This window comes from Henckelia pumila, unplaced genomic scaffold, assembly GCF_033568475.1.
Source record: "Henckelia pumila isolate YLH828 unplaced genomic scaffold, ASM3356847v2 CTG_461:::fragment_3, whole genome shotgun sequence".
Taxonomy (NCBI): domain Eukaryota; kingdom Viridiplantae; phylum Streptophyta; class Magnoliopsida; order Lamiales; family Gesneriaceae; genus Henckelia; species Henckelia pumila.
The window spans coordinates 9,510,973-9,516,972 of record NW_027331831.1 but is presented as its reverse complement, the minus strand read 5'-3'; positions in this window follow the sequence as shown (position 1 = coordinate 9,516,972).

Below are 6,000 nucleotides of genomic sequence, written 5' to 3'. Positions count from 1 at the left end.
CCAAGCTTTAGGAGCTTGTTTCAAACCATACAAAGCTTTGTTTAGTCTATATACATGATCAGGAAATAAAGCATCAACAAAGCCATCAGGTTGTTCAATGTAAACTTTCTCTTTTAATTCACCATTCAGAAATGCACTCTTAGCATCCATTTGAAATAACTTGAAATTTCTAGAGCAGGCAAAAGCAAGTAGCATGCGAATAGATTCTAGTCGGGCAACAGGAGCATATGTCTCGTCATAATCAATGTCTTCTTCTTGAATATATCATTTTGCTACAAGCCTAGCTTTATTTCTAGTGATAGTACCATGCTCAATCATTGCGTTTAAATTCATTTAATCCATCTTACATAGCAATAATCCATGAATCATCTAATAAAGCATCATCAATGCACTTAGGTTCAACATGCGAAACAAAAGCAAAATTATTGCAAATATTATTAAGAGAAGATCGAGTGGTTACTCCCTTCGAAGGACTTCCAATGATAATATCCATAGGATGATCTTTGTGAAGCGTCCAATCCTTCGGAAGTGGTGTTTCCTCAATAGAAACATCTATATCATTTAAGCTTGATGAAGTCATTTCTTCTTCGAGTAATTCTACATCATCGTTGTTAGCGCGAAAAACTATAGATATAGATTTATCAAATATTACATGCATCGATTCTTCAACTAATAAAGTGCGTTTATTAAATACTCTAAAAGCCTTACTTGAGGTAGAATATCCGAGAAAGATGCCCTTGTCAGACTTGGCATCAAACTTACCGAGATTTTTGATAAGTGCATTTTGTGTGCATTATTGCATGTTATTTTTATGTCTATTTTATGTGCATTCATATTTCTTTTATGTGTTTTTATGTGTTTTAGTTCATGTGTGTGTATTACACTCTCCGGGTTAATTTTGTAGGAAAATGGATTTTTGAATAGTGAATTACGGAGCAGCCTTGATCGAAAAATAATATTTAATTTTAGAGAGATCCAAATCCAATCTCCACCATTCAGAATGAAGTTTAAATATGCTGTCCAAATTTCAGCTTGATCCGACGGCTAGAACTTAAGATATGAATTTTTCAAAATCATCGCGCGGAGCAGAAAAATCCACTCGCTCGAGCGAGCCAGACTTGCCAAAAATCTTCCGGGACAGAGACCTGTTCTCGCTCGAGCGAGCGTGGCATGCAGATTCCATATATTTGGAAACTCTTGGTCGAAAATGAGGCTATCTTTTAGAGATCCTTGGACACTTAAATACCGATTTTTGCATCAAAAAGAGGGGTTCCGAACACAGACAACACAAGGGAGGCGGCTTCAAAGCTTGGGAGAAGATTTCTACACTTTTTCTTCTTCTGTTCTTCTTTATTTTCATTTATTGAATTATAGTTTCAATTATTGAGTAATTTATTTTCAACCAAGACGGCATGATTGGACCCAAAAAATTCACGTAAAAAACTTGGATGTTTGTTTGGGATTTTTCAGAGTTGATTTTATTTTATTGATTGTCAGATTTATATTTGTCTTGTGAATAGTCTGATCAACTGTTTGCTTGCATGTTAATCGATTCCAACTTCCAAGTCGACAGAGGAGGTATTGATTTTGATCACTCTGATAATTAACACGTGAAAAAACCGACTAGAAATAGAATTCGGTTTCAGTGTGCGGTTTGGGTGTAAACTGAATTTTCATAAATATTTAATGCATTCAAATTTGATTAGAATTACGAAAGATTAGTTCATCAATATTTGAATAGATTTGATTGTTCTAGAAATAGTCTTTTGAAAAAATTAGGAGAATTTCCGTGAATTAATATTAAATCTGAGTCCTGAATCGACTACATGTTACATGATTTGTTCGGTACCTACGTGTGTATTGGTTGTCTTTGTTTTAATTATTTTTATCTTCAGTTATTTTTATTCTTATTTCTTAAGCAGTTTTTATTTTATTTTCTTATTTTATTTAAATCAAATTGCTTTATATTATTTTGTCTAGATTAAATAAAATAATTAATTCTTGAGAATTGACAACAGTCCATGTGAGATCGATACTTGGACTCTCAGTCCATTTTACTATTACTTGACCTGGTACGCTTGCCAGTAGATTTATATCACACCGATTTAGCCGGTCAATTATCCTTACCATTATTATGAATGTAGCATTTTGATCCAAAAGCCCGAAAATATGAAATGTTAGGTTTTCTCCCTCTCCATAATTCATATGGAGTTTTCTTGATAATGAGCCTTATTGATACACGATTAATGATGTAACAGGAAGTGTTCATTGCTTCAGCCCAAAAATATTTTGGTAGAGAATGCTCACATATCATGGTCCTCGAATCTCCGCAAGTGTCCTATTTTTCCTCTCAACGACCCCGCTTTGTTGAGGAGTCCTAGGACAAGAAAAATTGTGACCGATGCCTTTTTCTTCACAAAAATTTGTAAAACTCTCATTTTGAAATTAAGTTTCGTGGTCACTACAGATCTGCTTTATTGAAAGATTTTTCTCATTCTCAACTCGTTTGGCAAAAGTTTTAAAATAATCAAAGACATCATTTTTGTGGGCTAAAAACAATGTCCACGTAAAACGTGAGAAATTATCCACAATGACAAATGCATAAAGCTTTCCTCCTAGGCTAGCATTCCTCGAGGGACCACATAGATCTAGGTGAAGAAGTTCAAGGGGCATAGAAGTAGATACAAATTTTTTTTTTTAAAATATTCCTTTGTGTGTTTGCCAAGTTGACACGCATCACAAACAAAATCTAATTTTAAATTGAGTTTTGGCATACCAACAACTAAATCAAGTTTGAAAAGTTTTTCAATGGTACTAGGACCAATATGACCTAGTCGTCTATGCCAAAGAATGTTGTCATCAACATTCAAGGATACAAGGCTTTTGATATTTGATAAAGATAAATTATTTAAAGAAACCTTGTATATATTTTCACTTCTATATCCTTTGAAATTTATGGATTTGTCAGTCGTGAGTAGGGGTGCAAACGAACCGAATCGAGCCGAATAATGGTAAAATTTTAAGGTTCGAATTCGGCTCGATAAGAATATATTCGAGTTTGAGCTCGATTCGTAGTTCGATAATTTCAAATATTTTGGCTCGAGTTCGGCTCGAAATGAAGTTCGAGTTCAAGTTCGGTTCGAAATATTCGAACCTATTCGTGAACTATTAGGATATTATGGTTCGAAAGCTCGAAATGTATATATACTATTATATAATTATATTATATTAATTAAATATTAAGGCTCGCGAACTATTCGCGAACTATAGAACGGAGTAATTTCGGCTCGAGCTCGGCTCAAAAAAAATTTCGAACATGTTCGAATTCGGCTCGAGTTCGATAAGCTCGAATACGAATCAAATATTTATCGAGCGGGCTCGTAAAGCTCACGAACATGTTCGGTTCGTTTGCACCCCTAGTCGTGAGTGATATAGTGCAGTGTTGGAGAGTGAATTTGACTTCATAACCTCTATCGCACAATTGACTTATGCTTAGTAGATTATGTTTAAGCCCTTTCACTAGGAGTACATCATCAATCAAGCAAGATTTAGATATACCTATTGAGCCGATTCCTTCAATTACTCCTTTGATGTTGTCTCCAAAGGTGACAGTTTCCTTCTCCTTTGGTTTGATGGATTGGAGTAGCTCCTTGTTCCCCTTTATATGTCTAGAACATCCACTGTCTAGATACCATATGCTAGGGAGAACAATTTTCTTATTTCCCTGCGAAAATTGATTTTGGTACCCTTTAGATCTTTTGGGTCCACAGTGTTAGAAAAAAAAGATACAAAAAGGACTTCTAAGAGTTCAGTCTCTCATAGCAACATCATCGCCACTTTCCAAGAGTGCTCCCAGTAGTAGGTAGGGCTATGGTCTCTTTAAAACCTATTTTCTTGGACAGAGCATTGTTCATCAGGAAGACCAATCGCAAGTCAAGGCAGTTTAAACCGGTCTATGACGAACTCCCTTAGATCATGATCTCATAATGCCGACTGATGAGTTGTTAAGTACTCTTAGGCCTCCATTTCTTATAACTCTTTTGATCATATTGATATTTCAAATATCTACATTTATGTCTAGCATGACCTATTTTACAGCAGTAAGAGCATGTAGGGGGTGATCTTATTTTAACTTTAGCAATAAGACTAGTAAAGTTTATTGATTTCTTGCCATACCCTATTCCACCCTTATCAAAGCTACATTTCTGCATGCTTAGTAAATTATTCAATTTATTACTACTAACATTGAATTTATCAAATGATTTTTCTAAGTGAGCTATGTCATCCTTTAATCTTAGGTTTTCATGCTCCTTAGTTTCTAATTCATTTTTGAGGTTTATATTTTCCTTTCTAAGTGATTTTGCCATATCAAACATGTGTTTATATGCATGTAGTAATTCATCATAGGAAGGTACCTCATCATCGTCGTCAGAAACGATGTCATCACTCTTAGCCATGAGGCAGTGTTAGCTTCCCCCTCGTCATCATCGCTATCGCTCCAAGTGGCTATGAGTGCTTTCTTCTTTCCCTTGTCAACCTTCTTCTTGAGAGGACACTCATTTGCATAGTGGTCTTGTTGTTGACAGTTGTAGCATGTAACTTCCTTGTCTGTCTTCTTCTTGAAGTTTTTTCCTCGCATAAATCTCTTGAAATTTCTTGCGAAGAGTGTCATATCATCATCATCTTCTTCTTCGACTTGGGTGTATAAGGCAATCCCATTTGCCTTGGTCTTTTCATCCTCCCTCTTTGATTATTTCCTTGTAGACACTTCTAACTCATGTGTTTTAATGGTCCCATGAAGTTGATCAAGATCATAGGATGCAGTGTCGCCTTTGTTGGATTCAATGATGGACGTTCTCTTGGCATCCCACTCCTTGGGTAGGGCGCGTAGAGTTCTCCTCCACACTTGCTTGGTTGGATATTGTTCTCCAAGTTGGGCTAGCTCATTGATGATTTGAGAGAGCCTTCGAAACATTGTATCTACTTCTTCATTGGATTCCATCTCGAAGGTCTCATATTTGAGTTTTAGTAGATCAATCTTTGTCTCTTTGACTTGATTGGTTCCCTCGTGGCATATCTCCAATTTATCTCAAATCTCTTTTGCGGATGAACACATTGAGATCCGGTTGTATTCGTTCATATCTAGGGAACAATGCAAAATATTCATAGCTTTAGCATTTTGAGATATTAATTTCATATCCTCCTTTGAAAAATCGTCCATTCCCTTAGGAATTTTGACTCCCTAAACCTCTTTCATAGGTATGTAGGGACCTTTCACAGTTACTTTCCAAAGATCATAGTCTACGGATTGGATATATAAGGATATTCGATTTTTCCAATATCCAAAGTTTATGTCGTTGAAAAGAGGAGGACGGTTGGTTGATTGCCCTTGAGTATAATCGCTCGCTAGATTTGCCATAGAGCCTTTTTGAAAATATTTTGTAAAAAGGTGGCTTTGATACCACTTGTTGGAACCTAATGGGGGAGATTTAGGTTCTATTGATAACTTTAGCAATTTAAAGCGATTATGCAAGTACGCAAGCAGAAGACTTAAAACAATCAAATATAAGTGCAGTAAATAAATGCGTTAAGTAAATAAAGTAGTAAAAGGGATAAGATATGTTTATGGAAGTTCGACGATAAATCGTCTACGTCTCCCCTTCTTGGTTAAGATCGATTAACCAAGGATCCAATAGCACTTCAACGTCTTGGCCTTGATGGCTTCAAGGATAGCCGTACAACTCAACACGATCCCGCGCAGATACAACTTGAACACTTGGCCTTAAGGGCTCCAAGGATATGTTGTGGATTATACCGAAGCAAACATGCCGATAATAAAAATTATGGAATAAAATAATCTTCAAAAACACCAAAGATTTACGTGGTTCACCCAATATAGGCTACGTCCATGAAGCTGCTGCAAATCTTTATTACCGGAGAAATATTACAAGTGTATACAAAATACTATATCTCTCCACACCCAATCCTCGAGTATTACCG